The following is a 20,220-nucleotide window of genomic DNA, read 5'->3' on the forward strand; positions in this document are numbered from 1 at the left end:
AAACTTCAGCGGAATTCCAAGAACAATGGGAGAGTTCGAAAAGCATTGTTAAACATCAGTGGAATTCCGAGAACAATGGAAGACTCCCAAATCTTTTTTAAACAACAGCGGAATTCTGAGAACAATGGAAGAGTTCCAAACCATTTTTAAACTTCAGCGGAATTCTGAGAACAATGGAAGAGTTCTAAAGCATTTTTCAACTTCAGCGGAATTCTGAGAAAAATGAAAGAGTTCCAAAAGCATTGTTAAACATCAGCGGTATTGCGAGAGCAATTTAAGAGTTCCAAAAGCATTACTAGACATCAGCGGAATTTCGAGAACAATGGAAGTGTTACAAAGCTTTTTTAAACTTCAGCAGAATTCCGAGAACAATGGAAGAGTTCCAAAGCATTTTTAAAGTTCAGCAGATTTCCGAGAACAATGGAAGAGTTCCAAAGCATTTTTAAACTTTATCATAATTCTGAGAAAAATGGAAGAGTTCCAAAGCATTCTAAAACTTCAGCGGAATTCTGAGAACAATGGAAGAGTTCCAATGCATTTTTAAACTACAGCAGAATTCCGAGAGCAATGGAAGAGTTCCAAAGCATTTTTAAACTTCAGCAGAATTCCCAGAACAATGAAAGAGTTTCAAAGCATTGTTAAACTTCAGCGGAATTCCGAGAAGAATGGATGAGTTCCAATGCATTTTTAAACTACATCGGAATTCCGAGAACAATGGAAGAGTTCCAAAGCATTGTTAAACTTTAGCGGAAATCCAAGAACAATGGGAGAGTTCCAAAAGCATTGTTAAACATCAGCGGAATTCCGAGAACAAAGGAAGAGTCCCAAATCTTTTTTAAACTACAGCGGAATTCCGAGAACAATATAAGAGTTCCAAAGCATTGTTAAACTTTAGCGGAAATCCAAGAACAATGGGAGAGTTCCAAAAGCATTGTTAAACATCAGCGGAATTCCGAGAACAAAGGAAGAGTCCCAAATCTTTTTTAAACTACAGCGGAATTCCGAGAACAATGGAAGAGTTCCAAACCATTTTTAAGCTTCAGTGGAATTCTGAGAACAATGGAAGAGTTCCAATGCATTTTTAAACTACAGCAGAATTCTGAGAACAATGGAAGAGTTCCAATGCATTTTTAAACTACAGCAGAATTCCGAGAGCAATGGAAGAGTTCCAATGCATTTTTAAACTACATCGGAATTCCGAGAAAAATGGAAGAGTTTCAAAGCATTGTAAAACTTCAGCAGAATTCCGAGAACAATGGAAGAGTTCCAAAGCATGGCTAAACTTCAGCAGAATTCCGAGAACAATGAAAGAGTTCCAAAAGCATTTTTAAACTTAAGCGGCATTCCGAGAACAATGGAGGAGTTCCAAAGCATTGTTAAACATTAGCGGAATTCCAAGAACAATGGAAGAGTTCTAAAGCATTGTTAAACATCAGCGGAATTCCGAGAACAATGGAAGAGTTCCCAAGCATTTTTAAACTTCAGCAGAACTCCCAGAACATAGGAAGAGTTCCAAAGCATTTCTAAACTTCAGCTGAATTCCCAGAACATTGGAAGAGTTCCAAAGCATTTTTAAACTTCAGCAGAATTCCGAGAACAATGGAGGAGTTCCAAAGCATTTTTAAGCTTCATTGGAATTCTGAGAACAATAGAAGAGTACCAAAGCATTTTTAAACTTCAGCAGAATTCTGAGAATTACGGAAGAGTTCCAAAGCATTGTTAAACTTCAGCAGAATTCCGAGAACAAGGGAAGATTTCTAAAGCATTTTTGAACTTCAGCAGAATTCCGAGAACAATGAAAGAGTTCCAAAAGCATTATTAAACATTAACAGAATTCCGAAAACAATGGAAGAGTTCCATAGGTTTGATAAACATCAGCGGAATTCCGAGAACAATGGAAGAGTTCCAAAGCATTTTTAAACTTCAGCAGAATTCCAAGCACAATGGAAGAGTTCCAAAAGCATTATTAAACATCAACAGAATTCCGAGAACAATGGATGAGTTCCAAAGCATTGTTAAACATTAGCGGAATTCCGAGAACAATGGAAGAGTTCTAAAAGCATTATTAAACATCAGCGGAATTCCGAGAACAATGGAATAGTTCCAAAGCATTGTTAAATATTAGCGGAATTCCGAGAACAATGGAATGGTTCCAAAGCTTTTTTAAACTTCAGCAGAATTCCGAGAACAATGAAAGAGTTCCAAAGCATTGCTAAACTTTAGCGGAAATCCGAAAACAATGGAAGAGTTCCACAGAATTTTTAAACTTCCGCAGAATTCCGAGAACAACGGAAGAGATCCAAAGCATTTTTAAACATCAGCGGAATTCCGAGAACAATGGAGGAGTCCCAAATCTTTTTTAAACAACAGCAGATTTCCGAGAACAATGGTAGAGTTCCAAAGCATTTTTAAACATTAGAGGAATTCCAAGAACAATGGAAGAGTTCCACAGAATTTTTAAACTTCCGCAGAATTCCGAGAACAACGGAAGAGATCCAAAGCATTTTTAAACATCAGCGGAATTCCGAGAACAATGGAGGAGTCCCAAATCTTTTTTAAACAACAGCAGATTTCCGAGAACAATGGAAGATTTCCAAAGCATTTTTAAACATTAGCGGAATTCCAAGAACAATGGGAGAGTTCAAAAAGCATTGTTAATCATCAGCGGAATTCCGAGAACAATATAAGACTCCCAAAACTTTTTTAAACAACAGCGGAATTCCGAGAACAATGGAAGAGTTCCAAACCATTTTTAAACTTCAGCGGAATTCTGAGAACAATGGAAGAGTTCTAAAGCATTTTTCAACTTCAGCGGAATTCTGAGAACAATGAAAGAGTTCCAAAAGCATTGTTAAACATCAGCGGTATTCCGAGAGCAATGGAAGAGTTCCAAAAGCATTACTAGACATCAGCGGAATTTCGAGAACAATCGAAGAGTTACAAAGCTTTTTTAAACTTCAGCAGAATTCCGAGAACAATGGAAGAGTTCCAAAGCATTTTTAAAGTTCAGCAGATTTCCGAGAACAATGGAAGAGTTCCAAAGCATTTTTAAACTTTAGCAGAATTCCGAGAAAAATGGAAGAGTTCCAAAGCATTGTAAAACTTCAGCGGAATTCTGAGAACAATGGAAGAGTTCCAATGCATTTTTAAACAACAGCAGAATTCCGAGAGCAATGGCAGAGTCCAAAGCATTTTTAAACTTCAGCAGAATTCCCAGAACAATGGAAGAGTTTCAAAGCATTTTTAAACTTCAGCGGAATTCCGAGAACAATGGAAGAGTTCCAATGCATTTTTAAACTACATCGGAATTCAGAGAACAATGGAAGAGTTCCAAAGCATTGTTAAACTTTAGCGGAATTCCGAGAACAATGGGAGAGTTCCAAAAGAATTGTTAAACATCAGCGGAATTCCGAGAACAAAGGAAGAATCCCAAATCTTTTTTAAACTACAGCGGAATTCCGAGAACAATGGAAGAGTACCAAACCATTTTTAAACTTCAGTGGAATTCTGAGAACAATGGTAGAGTTCTAAAGCATTTTTCAACTTTAGCGGAATTCTGAGAACAAAGAAAGAGTTCCAAAAGCATTGTTGAACATAAGCAGTATTGCGAGAACAATGGAAGAGTTCCAAAAGAATTATTAGACATCAGTAGAATTCCGAGAACAATGGAAGAGTTCCAAAGCATTTTTAAACTTCAGCAGAATTCCGAGAACAATGGAAGTGTTCCAAAGCATTTTTAAACTTCAGCAGAATTCCGAAAAAAATGGAAGAGTTTCAAAGCATTGTAAAACTTCAGCGGAATTCCGAGAACAATGTAAGAGTTTCAAAGCATAGCTAAACTTCATCGGAATTCCGAGAACAATGAAAGAGTTCCAAAAGCATTTTTAAACTTCAGCAGAACTCCCAGAACATTGGAAGAGTTCCAAAGCATTTTTAAACTTCAGCAGAATTCCGAGAACAATGGAGGAGTTCCAAAGCATTTTTAAACTTTAGCGGAATTCTGAGAAAAATTGAAGAGTTCCAAAGCATTTTTAAGCTTCATTGGAATTCTGAGAACAATAGAAGAGTACCAAAGCATTTTTAAACTTCAGCAGAATTCTGAGAATTATGGAAGAGTTCCAAAGCATTGTTAAACTTCAGCAGAATTCCGAGAACAAGGGAAGATTTCTAAAGCGTTTTTGAACTTCAGGAGAATTCTGAGAACAATGAAAGAGTTCCAAAAGCATTATTAAACATTAACAGAATTCCGAGAACAATGGAAGAGTTCCATAGGTTTGATAAACTTCAGCGGAATTCCGAGAAGAATGGATGAGTTCCAATGCATTTTTAAACTACATCGGAATTCCGAGAACAATGGAAGAGTTCCAAAGCATTGTTAAACTTTAGCGGAAATCCAAGAACAATGGGAGAGTTCCAAAAGCATTGTTAAACATCAGCGGAATTCCGAGAACAAAGGAAGAGTCCCAAATCTTTTTTAAACTACAGCGGAATTCCGAGAACAATGGAAGAGTTCCAAACCATTTTTAAGCTTCAGTGGAATTCTGAGAACAATGGAAGAGTTCCAATGCATTTTTAAACTACAGCAGAATTCTGAGAACAATGGAAGAGTTCCAATGCATTTTTAAACTACAGCAGAATTCCGAGAGCAATGGAAGAGTTCCAATGCATTTTTAAACTACATCGGAATTCCGAGAAAAATGGAAGAGTTTCAAAGCATTGTAAAACTTCAGCAGAATTCCGAGAACAATGGAAGAGTTCCAAAGCATGGCTAAACTTCAGCAGAATTCCGAGAACAATGAAAGAGTTCCAAAAGCATTTTTAAACTTAAGCGGCATTCCGAGAACAATGGAGGAGTTCCAAAGCATTGTTAAACATTAGCGGAATTCCAAGAACAATGGAAGAGTTCTAAAGCATTGTTAAACATCAGCGGAATTCCGAGAACAATGGAAGAGTTCCCAAGCATTTTTAAACTTCAGCAGAACTCCCAGAACATAGGAAGAGTTCCAAAGCATTTCTAAACTTCAGCTGAATTCCCAGAACATTGGAAGAGTTCCAAAGCATTTTTAAACTTCAGCAGAATTCCGAGAACAATGGAGGAGTTCCAAAGCATTTTTAAGCTTCATTGGAATTCTGAGAACAATAGAAGAGTACCAAAGCATTTTTAAACTTCAGCAGAATTCTGAGAATTACGGAAGAGTTCCAAAGCATTGTTAAACTTCAGCAGAATTCCGAGAACAAGGGAAGATTTCTAAAGCATTTTTGAACTTCAGCAGAATTCCGAGAACAATGAAAGAGTTCCATAGGTTTGATAAACATCAGCGGAATTCCGAGAACAATGGAAGAGTTCCAAAGCATGTTTAAACTTCAGCAGAATTCCAAGCACAATGGAAGAGTTCCAAAAGCATTATTAAACATCAACAGAATTCCGAGAACAATGGATGAGTTCCAAAGCATTGTTCAACATTAGCGAAATTCCGAGAACAATGGAAGAGTTCTAAAAGCATTATTAAACATCAGCGGAATTCCGAGAACAATGGAAGAGTTCCAAAGCACTGTTAAATATTAGCGGAATTCCGAGAACAATGGAATGGTTCCAAAGCTTTTTTAAACTTCAGCAGAATTCCGAGAACAATGGAAGAGTTCCAAAGCATTTTTAAACTTCAGCGGAATTCCGAGAACAATGGAAGAGTTCCAAAGCATTGTTAAACAGTAGCGGAATTCCGAGAACAATGGAAGAGTTCCAAAAGCATTATTAAACATCAGCGGAATTCCGAGAACAATGGAAGAGTTCCAAAGCATTGTTAAACATTAGCACAATTCCGAGATCAATGGATGAGTTCCAAAAGCATTATTAAACATCAACGGAATTCCAAGAACAATGGAAGAGTTCCAAAGCTTTTTTAAACTTCATCAGAATTCCGAGAACAATGAAAGAGTTCCAAAGCCTTTATAAACTTTTGCGGAATTCCGAGAACAATGGAAGAGTTCCAAAGCATTGCTAAACTTTAGCGGAAATCCGAAAACAATGGAAGAGTTCCAAAGCATTGTTAAACAACAGCGTATTTCCGAGAACAAAGGAAGAGTTCCAAAGCATTTTTAAACTTCAGCGGAATTCTGAGAACAATGGAAGAGTTCGAAAAGCATTGTGAAACATCAGCGGAATTTCGAGAACAATGGAAGAGTCCCAAATCTTTTTTAAACAACAGTGGAATTCCGAGAACAATGGAAGAGTTCCAAACCATATTTAAACTTCAGCGGAATTCTGAGAACAATGGAAGAGTTCTAAAGCATTTTTCAACTTCAGCAGAATTCTGAGAACAATGAAAGAGTTCCAAAAGCATTATTAGACATCAGCGGAATTTCGAGAACAATGGAAGAGTTACAAAGCTTTTTTAAACTTCAGCAGAATTCCGAGAACAATGGAAGAGTTCCAAAGCATTTTTAAACTTTTACGGAATTCCGAGAACAATGGAAGAGTTTCAAAGCATTGCTAAACTTTAGCGGAAATCCGAAAACAATGGAAGAATTCCAAAGCATTGTTAAACATCAGCATATTTCCGAGAACAATGGAATAGTTCCAAAGCATTTTTAAACTTCAGCGGAATTCCAAGAACAATGGGAGAGTTCGAAAAGCATTGTTAAACATCAGTGGAATTCCGAGAACAATGGAAGACTCCCAAATCTTTTTTAAACAACAGCGGAATTCTGAGAACAATGGAAGAGTTCCAAACCATTTTTAAACTTCAGCGGAATTCTGAGAACAATGGAAGAGTTCTAAAGCATTTTTCAACTTCAGCGGAATTCTGAGAAAAATGAAAGAGTTCCAAAAGCATTGTTAAACATCAGCGGTATTGCGAGAGCAATTTAAGAGTTCCAAAAGCATTACTAGACATCAGCGGAATTTCGAGAACAATGGAAGAGTTACAAAGCTTTTTTAAACTTCAGCATATTTCCGAGAACAATGGAAGAGTTCCAAAGCATTTTTAAAGTTCAGCAGATTTCCGAGAACAATGGAAGAGTTCCAAAGCATTTTTAAACTTTATCAGAATTCCGAGAAAAATGGAAGAGTTCCAAAGCATTCTAAAACTTCAGCGGAATTCTGAGAACAATGGAAGAGTTCCAATGCATTTTTAAACTACAGCAGAATTCCGAGAGCAATGGAAGAGTTCCAAAGCATTTTTAAACTTCAGCAGAATTCCCAGAACAATGAAAGAGTTTCAAAGCATTGTTAAACTTCAGCGGAATTCCGAGAAGAATGGATGAGTTCCAATGCATTTTTAAACTACATCGGAATTCCGAGAACAATGGAAGAGTTCCAAAGCATTGTTAAACTTTAGCGGAAATCCAAGAACAATGGGAGAGTTCCAAAAGCATTGTTAAACATCAGCGGAATTCCGAGAACAAAGGAAGAGTCCCAAATCTTTTTTAAACTACAGCGGAATTCCGAGAACAATGGAAGAGTTCCAAACCATTTTTAAGCTTCAGTGGAATTCTGAGAACAATGGAAGAGTTCCAATGCATTTTTAAACTACAGCAGAATTCTGAGAACTATGGAAGAGTTCCAATGCATTTTTAAACTACAGCAGAATTCCGAGAGCAATGGAAGAGTTCCAATGCATTTTTAAACTACATCGGAATTCCGAGAAAAATGGAAGAGTTTCAAAGCATTGTAAAACTTCAGCGGAATTCCGAGAACAATGGAAGAGTTCCAAAGCATGGCTAAACTTCAGCAGAATTCCGAGAACAATGAAAGAGTTCCAAAAGCATTTTTAAACTTAAGCGGCATTCCGAGAACAATGGAGGAGTTCCAAAGCATTGTTAAACATTAGCGGAATTCCAAGAACAATGGAAGAGTTCTAAAGCATTGTTAAACATCAGCGGAATTCCGAGAACAATGGAAGAGTTCCCAAGCATTTTTAAACTTCAGCAGAACTCCCAGAACATAGGAAGAGTTCCAAAGCATTTCTAAACTTCAGTTGAATTCCCAGAACATTGGAAGAGTTCCAAAGCATTTTTAAACTTCAGCAGAATTCCGAGAACAATGGAGGAGTTCCAAAGCATTTTTAAGCTTCATTGGAATTCTGAGAACAATAGAAGAGTACCAAAGCATTTTTAAACTTCAGCAGAATTCTGAGAATTACGGAAGAGTTCCAAAGCATTGTTAAACTTCAGCAGAATTCCGAGAACAAGGGAAGATTTCTAAAGCATTTTTGAACTTCAGCAGAATTCCGAGAACAATGAAAGAGTTCCAAAAGCATTATTAAACATTAACAGAATTCCGAAAACAATGGAAGAGTTCCATAGGTTTGATAAACATCAGCGGAATTCCGAGAACAATGGAAGAGTTCCAAAGCATTTTTAAACTTCAGCAGAATTCCAAGCACAATGGAAGAGTTCCAAAAGCATTATTAAACATCAACAGAATTCCGAGAACAATGGATGAGTTCCAAAGCATTGATAAACATTAGCGGAATTCCGAGAACAATGGAAGAGTTCTAAAAGCATTATTAAACATCAGCGGAATTCCGAGAACAATGGAATAGTTCCAAAGCATTGTTAAATATTAGCGGAATTCCGAGAACAATGGAATGGTTCCAAAGCTTTTTTAAACTTCAGCAGAATTCCGAGAACAATGGAAGAGTTCCAAAGCATTTTTAAACTTCAGCGGAATTCCGAGAACAATGGAAGAGTTCCAAAGCATTGTTAAACAGTAGCGGAATTCCGAGAACAATGGAAGAGTTCCAAAAGCATTATTAAACATCAGCGGAATTCCGAGAACAATGGAAGAGTTCCAAAGCATTGTTAAACATTAGCACAATTCCGAGAACAATGGATGAGTTCCAAAAGCATTATTAAATATCAACGGAATTCCAAGAACAATGGAAGAGTTCCAAAGCTTTTTTAAACTTCATCAGAATTCCGAGAACAATGAAAGAGTTCCAAAGCCTTTATAAACTTTTGCGGAATTCCGAGAACAATGGAAGAGTTCCAAAGCATTGCTAAACTTTAGCGGAAATCCGAAAACAATGGAAGAGTTCCAAAGCATTGTTAAACAACAGCGTATTTCCGAGAACAAAGGAAGAGTTCCAAAGCATTTTTAAACTTCAGCGGAATTCTGAGAACAATGGAAGAGTTCGAAAAGCATTGTGAAACATCAGTGGAATTTCGAGAACAATGGAAGAGTCCCAAATCTTTTTTAAACAACAGTGGAATTCCGAGAACAATGGAAGAGTTCCAAACCATATTTAAACTTCAGCGGAATTCTGAGAACAATGAAAGAGTTCTAAAGCATTTTTCAACTTCAGCAGAATTCTGAGAACAATGAAAGAGTTCCAAAAGCATTATTAGACATCAGCGGAATTTCGAGAACAATGGAAGAGTTACAAAGCTTTTTTAAACTTCAGCAGAATTCCGAGAACAATGGAAGACTTCCAAAGCATTTTTAAACTTTTGCGGAATTCCGAGAACAATGGAAGAGTTCCAAAGCATTGCTAAACTTTAGCGGAAATCCGAAAACAATGGAAGAATTCCAAAGCATTGTTAAACATCAGCATATTTCCGAGAACAATGGAATAGTTCCAAAGCATTTTTAAACTTCAGCGGAATTCTGAGAACAATGGAAGAGTTCTAAAGCATTTTTCAACTTCAGCGGAATTCTGAGAACAATGGAAGAGTTCTAAAGCATTTTTCAACTTCAGCGGAATTCTGAGAACAATGGAAGAGTTCCAAAGCATTTTTAAACATTAGAGGAATTCCAAGAACAATGGAAGAGTTCCACAGAATTTTTAAACTTCCGCAGAATTCCGAGAACAACGGAAGAGATCCAAAGCATTTTTAAACATCAGCGGAATTCCGAGAACAATGGAGGAGTCCCAAATCTTTTTTAAACAACAGCAGATTTCCGAGAACAATGGAAGAGTTCCAAAGCATTTTTAAACATTAGAGGAATTCCAAGAACAATGGAAGAGTTCCACAGAATTTTTAAACTTCCGCAGAATTCCGAGAACAACGGAAGAGATCCAAAGCATTTTTAAGCATCAGCGGAATTCCGAGAACAATGGAGGAGTCCCAAATCTTTTTTAAACTACAGCAGATTTCCGAGAACAATGGAAGATTTCCAAAGCATTTTTAAACATTAGCGGAATTCCAAGAACAATGGGAGAGTTCGAAAAGCATTGTTAATCATCAGCGGAATTCCGAGAACAATATAAGACTCCCAAAACTTTTTTAAACAACAGCGGAATTCCGAGAACAATGGAAGAGTTCCAAACCATTTTTAAACTTCAGCGGAATTCTGAGAACAATGGAAGAGTTCTAAAGCATTTTTCAACTTCAGCGGAATTCTGAGAACAATGAAAGAGTTCCAAAAGCATTGTTAAACATCAGCGGTATTCCGAGAGCAATGGAAGAGTTCCAAAAGCATTACTAGACATCAGCGGAATTTCGAGAACAATGGAAGAGTTACAAAGCTTTTTTAAACTTCAGCAGAATTCCGAGAACAATGGAAGAGTTCCAAAGCATTTTTAAAGTTCAGCAGATTTCCGAGAACAATGGAAGAGTTCCAAAGCATTTTTAAACTTTAGCAGAATTCCGAGAAAAATGGAAGAGTTCCAAAGCATTGTAAAACTTCAACGGAATTCTGAGAACAATGGAAGAGTTCCAATGCATTTTTAAACAACAGCAGAATTCCGAGAGCAATGGCAGAGTTCCAAAGCATTTTTAAACTTCAGCAGAATTCCCAGAACAATGGAAGAGTTTCAAAGCATTTTTAAACTTCAGCGGAATTCCGAGAACAATGGAAGAGTTCCAATGCATTTTTAAACTACATCGGAATTCCGAGAACAATGGAAGAGTTCCAAAGCATTGTTAAACTTTAGCGGAATTCCGAGAACAATGGGAGAGTTCCAAAAGAATTGTTAAACATCAGCGGAATTCCGAGAACAAAGGAAGAATCCCAAATCTTTTTTAAACTACAGCGGAATTCCGAGAACAATGGAAGAGTACCAAACCATTTTTAAACTTCAGTGGAATTTTGAGAACAATGGTAGAGTTCTAAAGCATTTTTCAACTTTAGCGGAATTCTGAGAACAAAGAAAGAGTTCCAAAAGCATTGTTGAACATAAGCAGTATTGCGAGAACAATGGAAGAGTTCCAAAAGAATTATTAGACATCAGTAGAATTCCGAGAACAATGGAAGAGTTCCAAAGCATTTTTAAACTTCAGCAGAATTCCGAGAACAATGGAAGTGTTCCAAAGCATTTTTAAACTTCAGCAGAATTCCGAAAAAAATGGAAGAGTTTCAAAGCATTGTAAAACTTCAGCGGAATTCCGAGAACAATGTAAGAGTTTCAAAGCATAGCTAAACTTCAGCGGAATTCCGAGAACAATGAAAGAGTTCCAAAAGCATTTTTAAACTTCAGCAGAACTCCCAGAACATTGGAAGAGTTCCAAAGCATTTTTAAACTTCAGCAGAATTCCGAGAACAATGGAGGAGTTCCAAAGCATTTTTAAACTTTAGCGGAATTCTGAGAAAAATTGAAGAGTTCCAAAGCATTTTTAAGCTTCATTGGAATTCTGAGAACAATAGAAGAGTTCCAAAGCATTTTTAAACTTCAGCAGAATTCTGAGAATTATGGAAGAGTTCCAAAGCATTGTTAAACTTCAGCAGAATTCCGAGAACAAGGGAAGATTTCTAAAGCGTTTTTGAACTTCAGGAGAATTCTGAGAACAATGAAAGAGTTCCAAAAGCATTATTAAACATTAACAGAATTCCGAGAACAATGGAAGAGTTCCATAGGTTTGATAAACATCAGCGGAATTCCGAGAACAATGGAAGAGTTCCAAAGCATGTTTAAACTTCAGCAGAATTCCAAGCACAATGGAAGAGTTCCAAAAGCATTATTAAACATCAACAGAATTCCGAGAACAATGGATGAGTTCCAAAGCATTGTTCAACATTAGCGAAATTCCGAGAACAATGGAAGAGTTCTAAAAGCATTATTAAACATCAGCGGAATTCCGAGAACAATGGAAGAGTTCCAAAGCATTGTTAAACATTAGCACAATTCCGAGAACAATGGATGAGTTCCAAAAGCATTATTAAACATCAACGGAATTCCAAGAACAATGGAAGAGTTCCAAAGCTTTTTTAAACTTCATCAGAATTCCGAGAACAATGAAAGAGTTCCAAAGCCTTTATAAACTTTTGCGGAATTCCGAGAACAATGGAAGAGTTCCAAAGCATTGCTAAACTTTAGCGGAAATCCGAAAACAATGGAAGAGTTCCAAAGCATTGTTAAACAACAGCGTATTTCCGAGAACAAAGGAAGAGTTCCAAAGCATTTTTAAACTTCAGCGGAATTCTGAGAACAATGGAAGAGTTCGAAAAGCATTGTGAAACATCAGTGGAATTTCGAGAACAATGGAAGAGTCCCAAATCTTTTTTAAACAACAGTGGAATTCCGAGAACAATGGAAGAGTTCCAAACCATATTTAAACTTCAGCGGAATTCTGAGAACAATGAAAGAGTTCTAAAGCATTTTTCAACTTCAGCAGAATTCTGAGAACAATGAAAGAGTTCCAAAAGCATTATTAGACATCAGCGGAATTTCGAGAACAATGGAAGAGTTACAAAGCTTTTTTAAACTTCAGCAGAATTCCGAGAACAATGGAAGAGTTCCAAAGCATTTTTAAACTTTTGCGGAATTCCGAGAACAATGGAAGAGTTCCAAAGCATTGCTAAACTTTAGCGGAAATCCGAAAACAATGGAAGAATTCCAAAGCATTGTTAAACATCAGCATATTTCCGAGAACAATGGAATAGTTCCAAAGCATTTTTAAACTTCAGCGGAATTCTGAGAACAATGGAAGAGTTCTAAAGCATTTTTCAACTTCAGCGGAATTCTGAGAACAATGGAAGAGTTCTAAAGCATTTTTCAACTTCAGCGGAATTCTGAGAACAATGGAAGAGTTCCAAAGCATTTTTAAACATTAGAGGAATTCCAAGAACAATGGAAGAGTTCCACAGAATTTTTAAACTTCCGCAGAATTCCGAGAACAACGGAAGAGATCCAAAGCATTTTTAAACATCAGCGGAATTCCGAGAACAATGGAGGAGTCCCAAATCTTTTTTAAACAACAGCAGATTTCCGAGAACAATGGAAGAGTTCCAAAGCATTTTTAAACATTAGAGGAATTCCAAGAACAATGGAAGAGTTCCACAGAATTTTTAAACTTCCGCAGAATTCCGAGAACAACGGAAGAGATCCAAAGCATTTTTAAGCATCAGCGGAATTCCGAGAACAATGGAGGAGTCCCAAATCTTTTTTAAACAACAGCAGATTTCCGAGAACAATGGAAGATTTCCAAAGCATTTTTAAACATTAGCGGAATTCCAAGAACAATGGGAGAGTTCGAAAAGCATTGTTAATCATCAGCGGAATTCTGAGAACAATATAAGACTCCCAAAACTTTTTTAAACAACAGCGGAATTCCGAGAACAATGGAAGAGTTCCAAACCATTTTTAAACTTCAGCGGAATTCTGAGAACAATGGAAGAGTTCTAAAGCATTTTTCAACTTCAGCGGAATTCTGAGAACAATGAAAGAGTTCCAAAAGCATTGTTAAACATCAGCGGTATTCCGAGAGCAATGGAAGAGTTCCAAAAGCATTACTAGACATCAGCGGAATTTCGAGAACAATGGAAGAGTTACAAAGCTTTTTTAAACTTCAGCAGAATTCCGAGAACAATTGAAGAGTTCCAAAGCATTTTTAAAGTTCAGCAGATTTCCGAGAACAATGGAAGAGTTCCAAAGCATTTTTAAACTTTAGCAGAATTCCGAGAAAAATGGAAGAGTTCCAAAGCATTGTAAAACTTCAGCGGAATTCTGAGAACAATGGAAGAGTTCCAATGCATTTTTAAACAACAGCAGAATTCCGAGAGCAATGGCAGAGTTCCAAAGCATTTTTAAACTTCAGCAGAATTCCCAGAACAATGGAAGAGTTTCAAAGCATTTTTAAACTTCAGCGGAATTCCGAGAACAATGGAAGAGTTCCAATGCATTTTTAAACTACATCGGAATTCAGAGAACAATGGAAGAGTTCCAAAGCATTGTTAAACTTTAGCGGAATTCCGAGAACAATGGGAGAGTTCCAAAAGAATTGCTAAACATCAGCGGAATTCCGAGAACAAAGGAAGAATCCCAAATCTTTTTTAAACTACAGCGGAATTCCGAGAACAATGGAAGAGTACCAAACCATTTTTAAACTTCAGTGGAATTCTGAGAACAATGGTAGAGTTCTAAAGCATTTTTCAACTTTAGCGGAATTCTGAGAACAAAGAAAGAGTTCCAAAAGCATTGTTGAACATAAGCAGTATTGCGAGAACAATGGAAGAGTTCCAAAAGAATTATTAGACATCAGTAGAATTCCGAGAACAATGGAAGAGTTCCAAAGCATTTTTAAACTTCAGCAGAATTCCGAGAACAATGGAAGTGTTCCAAAGCATTTTTAAACTTCAGCAGAATTCCGAAAAAAATGGAAGAGTTTCAAAGCATTGTAAAACTTCAGCGGAATTCCGAGAACAATGTAAGAGTTTCAAAGCATAGCTAAACTTCAGCGGAATTCCGAGAACAATGAAAGAGTTCCAAAGCATTTTTAAACTTCAGCAGAATTCCGAGAACAATGGAGGAGTTCCAAAGCATTTTTAAACTTTAGCGGAATTCTGAGAAAAATTGAAGAGTTCCAAAGCATTTTTAAGCTTCATTGGAATTCTGAGAACAATAGAAGAGTACCAAAGCATTTTTAAACTTCAGCAGAATTCTGAGAATTATGGAAGAGTTCCAAAGCATTGTTAAACTTCAGCAGAATTCCGAGAACAAGGGAAGATTTCTAAAGCGTTTTTGAACTTCAGGAGAATTCTGAGAACAATGAAAGAGTTCCAAAAGCATTATTAAACATTAACAGAATTCCGAGAACAATGGAAGAGTTCCATAGGTTTGATAAACATCAGCGGAATTCCGAGAACAATGGAAGAGTTCCAAAGCATGTTTAAACTTCAGCAGAATTCCAAGCACAATGGAAGAGTTCCAAAAGCATTATTAAACATCAACAGAATTCCGAGAACAATGGATGAGTTCCAAAGCATTGTTCAACATTAGCGAAATTCCGAGAACAATGGAAGAGTTCTAAAAGCATTATTAAACATCAGCGGAATTCCGAGAACAATGGAAGAGTTCCAAAGCACTGTTAAATATTAGCGGAATTCCGAGAACAATGGAATGGTTCCAAAGCTTTTTTAAACTTCAGCAGAATTCCGAGAACAATGGAAGAGTTCCAAAGCATTTTTAAACTTCAGCGGAATTCCGAGAACAATGGAAGAGTTCCAAAGCATTGTTAAACAGTAGCGGAATTCCGAGAACAATGGAAGAGTTCCAAAAGCATTATTAAACATCAGCGGAATTCCGAGAACAATGGAAGAGTTCCAAAGCATTGTTAAACATTAGCACAATTCCGAGATCAATGGATGAGTTCCAAAAGCATTATTAAACATCAACGGAATTCCAAGAACAATGGAAGAGTTCCAAAGCTTTTTTAAACTTCATCAGAATTCCGAGAACAATGAAAGAGTTCCAAAGCCTTTATAAACTTTTGCGGAATTCCGAGAACAATGGAAGAGTTCCAAAGCATTGCTAAACTTTAGCGGAAATCCGAAAACAATGGAAGAGTTCCAAAGCATTGTTAAACAACAGCGTATTTCCGAGAACAAAGGAAGAGTTCCAAAGCATTTTTAAACTTCAGCGGAATTCTGAGAACAATGGAAGAGTTCGAAAAGCATTGTGAAACATCAGCGGAATTTCGAGAACAATGGAAGAGTCCCAAATCTTTTTTAAACAACAGTGGAATTCCGAGAACAATGGAAGAGTTCCAAACCATATTTAAACTTCAGCGGAATTCTGAGAACAATGGAAGAGTTCTAAAGCATTTTTCAACTTCAGCAGAATTCTGAGAACAATGAAAGAGTTCCAAAAGCATTATTAGACATCAGCGGAATTTCGAGAACAATGGAAGAGTTACAAAGCTTTTTTAAACTTCAGCAGAATTCCGAGAACAATGGAAGAGTTCCAAAGCATTTTTAAACTTCAGCAGAATTCCCAGAACAATGAAAGAGTTTCAAAGCATTGTTAAACTTCAGCGGAATTCCGAGAAGAATGGATGAGTTCCAATGCATTTTTAAACTACATCGGAATTCCGAGAACAATGGAAGAGTTCCAAAGCATTGTTAAACTTTAGCGGAAATCCAAGAACAATGGGAGAGTTCCAAAAGCATTGTTAAACATCAGCGGAATTCCGAGAACAAAGGAAGAGTCCCAAATCTTTTTTAAACTACAGCGGAATTCCGAGAACAATGGAAGAGTTCCAAACCATTTTTAAGCTTCAGTGGAATTCTGAGAACAATGGAAGAGTTCCAATGCATTTTTAAACTACAGCAGAATTCTGAGAACTATGGAAGAGTTCCAATGCATTTTTAAACTACAGCAGAATTCCGAGAGCAATGGAAGAGTTCCAATGCATTTTTAAACTACATCGGAATTCCGAGAAAAATGGAAGAGTTTCAAAGCATTGTAAAACTTCAGCAGAATTCCGAGAACAATGGAAGAGTTCCAAAGCATGGCTAAACTTCAGCAGAATTCCGAGAACAATGAAAGAGTTCCAAAAGCATTTTTAAACTTAAGCGGCATTCCGAGAACAATGGAGGAGTTCCAAAGCATTGTTAAACATTAGCGGAATTCCAAGAACAATGGAAGAGTTCTAAAGCATTGTTAAACATCAGCGGAATTCCGAGAACAATGGAAGAGTTCCCAAGCATTTTTAAACTTCAGCAGAACTCCCAGAACATAGGAAGAGTTCCAAAGCATTTCTAAACTTCAGTTGAATTCCCAGAACATTGGAAGAGTTCCAAAGCATTTTTAAACTTCAGCAGAATTCCGAGAACAATGGAGGAGTTCCAAAGCATTTTTAAGCTTCATTGGAATTCTGAGAACAATAGAAGAGTACCAAAGCATTTTTAAACTTCAGCAGAATTCTGAGAATTACGGAAGAGTTCCAAAGCATTGTTAAACTTCAGCAGAATTCCGAGAACAAGGGAAGATTTCTAAAGCATTTTTGAACTTCAGCAGAATTCCGAGAACAATGAAAGAGTTCCAAAAGCATTATTAAACATTAACAGAATTCCGAAAACAATGGAAGAGTTCCATAGGTTTGATAAACATCAGCGTAATTCCGAGAACAATGGAAGAGTTCCAAAGCATTTTTAAACTTCAGCAGAATTCCAAGCACAATGGAAGAGTTCCAAAAGCATTATTAAACATCAACAGAATTCCGAGAACAATGGATGAGTTCCAAAGCATTGTTAAACATTAGCGGAATTCCGAGAACAATGGAAGAGTTCTAAAAGCATTATTAAACATCAGCGGAATTCCGAGAACAATGGAATAGTTCCAAAGCATTGTTAAATATTAGCGGAATTCCGAGAACAATGGAATGGTTCCAAAGCTTTTTTAAACTTCAGCAGAATTCCGAGAACAATGGAAGAGTTCCAAAGCATTTTTAAACTTCAGCGGAATTCCGAGAACAATGGAAGAGTTCCAAAGCATTGTTAAACAGTAGCGGAATTCCGAGAACAATGGAAGAGTTCCAAAAGCATTATTAAACATCAGCGGAATTCCGAGAACAATGGAAGAGTTCCAAAGCATTGTTAAACATTAGCACAATTCCGAGAACAATGGATGAGTTCCAAAAGCATTATTAAACATCAACGGAATTCCAAGAACAATGGAAGAGTTCCAAAGCTTTTTTAAACTTCATCAGAATTCCGAGAACAATGAAAGAGTTCCAAAGCCTTTATAAACTTTTGCGGAATTCCGAGAACAATGGAAGAGTTCCAAAGCATTGCTAAACTTTAGCGGAAATCCGAAAACAATGGAAGAGTTCCAAAGCATTGTTAAACAACAGCGTATTTCCGAGAACAAAGGAAGAGTTCCAAAGCATTTTTAAACTTCAGCGGAATTCTGAGAACAATGGAAGAGTTCGAAAAGCATTGTGAAACATCAGCGGAATTTCGAGAACAATGGAAGAGTCCCAAATCTTTTTTAAACAACAGTGGAATTCCGAGAACAATGGAAGAGTTCCAAACCATATTTAAACTTCAGCGGAATTCTGAGAACAATGGAAGAGTTCTAAAGCATTTTTCAACTTCAGCAGAATTCTGAGAACAATGAAAGAGTTCCAAAAGCATTATTAGACATCAGCGGAATTTCGAGAACAATGGAAGAGTTACAAAGCTTTTTTAAACTTCAGCAGAATTCCGAGAACAATGGAAGAGTTCCAAAGCATTTTTAAACTTTTGCGGAATTCCGAGAACAATGGAAGAGTTTCAAAGCATTGCTAAACTTTAGCGGAAATCCGAAAACAATGGAATAATTCCAAAGCATTGTTAAACATCAGCATATTTCCGAGAACAATGGAATAGTTCCAAAGCATTTTTAAACTTCAGCGGAATTCCAAGAACAATGGGAGAGTTCGAAAAGCATTGTTAAACATCAGTGGAATTCCGAGAACAATGGAAGACTCCCAAATCTTTTTTAAACAACAGCGGAATTCTGAGAACAATGGAAGAGTTCCAAACCATTTTTAAACTTCAGCGGAATTCTGAGAACAATGGAAGAGTTCTAAAGCATTTTTCAACTTCAGCGGAATTCTGAGAAAAATGAAAGAGTTCCAAAAGCATTGTTAAACATCAGCGGTATTGCGAGAGCAATTTAAGAGTTCCAAAAGCATTACTAGACATCAGCGGAATTTCGAGAACAATGGAAGAGTTACAAAGCTTTTTTAAACTTCAGCAGAATTCCGAGAACAATGGAAGAGTTCCAAAGCATTTTTAAAGTTCAGCAGATTTCCGAGAACAATGGAAGAGTTCCAAAGCATTTTTAAACTTTATCAGAATTCCGAGAAAAATGGAAGAGTTCCAAAGCATTCTAAAACTTCAGCGGAATTCTGAGAACAATGGAAGAGTTCCAATGCATTTTTAAACTACAGCAGAATTCCGAGAGCAATGGAAGAGTTCCAAAGCATTTTTAAACTTCAGCAGAATTCCCAGAACAATGAAAGAGTTTCAAAGCATTGTTAAACTTCAGCGGAATTCCGAGAAGAATGGATGAGTTCCAATGCATTTTTAAACTACATCGGAATTCCGAGAACAATGGAAGAGTTCCAAAGCATTGTTAAACTTTAGCGGAAATCCAAGAACAATGGGAGAGTTCCAAAAGCATTGTTAAACATCAGCGGAATTCCGAGAACAAAGGAAGAGTCCCAAATCTTTTTTAAACTACAGCGGAATTCCGAGAACAATGGAAGAGTTCCAAACCATTTTTAAGCTTCAGTGGAATTCTGAGAACAATGGAAGAGTTCCAATGCATTTTTAAACTACAGCAGAATTCTGAGAACTATGGAAGAGTTCCAATGCATTTTTAAACTACAGCAGAATTCCGAGAGCAATGGAAGAGGTCCAATGCATTTTTAAACTACATCGGAATTCCGAGAAAAATGGAAGAGTTTCAAAGCATTGTAAAACTTCAGCGGAATTCCGAGAACAATGGAAGAGTTCCAAAGCATGGCTAAACTTCAGCAGAATTCCGAGAACAATGAAAGAGTTCCAAAAGCATTTTTAAACTTAAGCGGCATTCCGAGAACAATGGAGGAGTTCCAAAGCATTGTTAAACATTAGCGGAATTCCAAGAACAATGGAAGAGTTCTAAAGCATTGTTAAACATCAGCGGAATTCCGAGAACAATGGAAGAGTTCCCAAGCATTTTTAAACTTCAGCAGAACTCCCAGAACATAGGAAGAGTTCCAAAGCATTTCTAAACTTCAGTTGAATTCCCAGAACATTGGAAGAGTTCCAAAGCATTTTTAAACTTCAGCAGAATTCCGAGAACAATGGAGGAGTTCCAAAGCATTTTTAAGCTTCATTGGAATTCTGAGAACAATAGAAGAGTACCAAAGCATTTTTAAACTTCAGCAGAATTCTGAGAATTACGGAAGAGTTCCAAAGCATTGTTAAACTTCAGCAGAATTCCGAGAACAAGGGAAGATTTCTAAAGCATTTTTGAACTTCAGCAGAATTCCGAGAACAATGAAAGAGTTCCAAAAGCATTATTAAAC

This window comes from Phyllobates terribilis, unplaced genomic scaffold (genome assembly GCF_046119375.1).
Source record: "Phyllobates terribilis strain yellow unplaced genomic scaffold, ASM4611937v1 Scaffold_1__5_contigs__length_1240528914, whole genome shotgun sequence".
Classification (NCBI taxonomy): Eukaryota; Metazoa; Chordata; class Amphibia; order Anura; family Dendrobatidae; genus Phyllobates; species Phyllobates terribilis.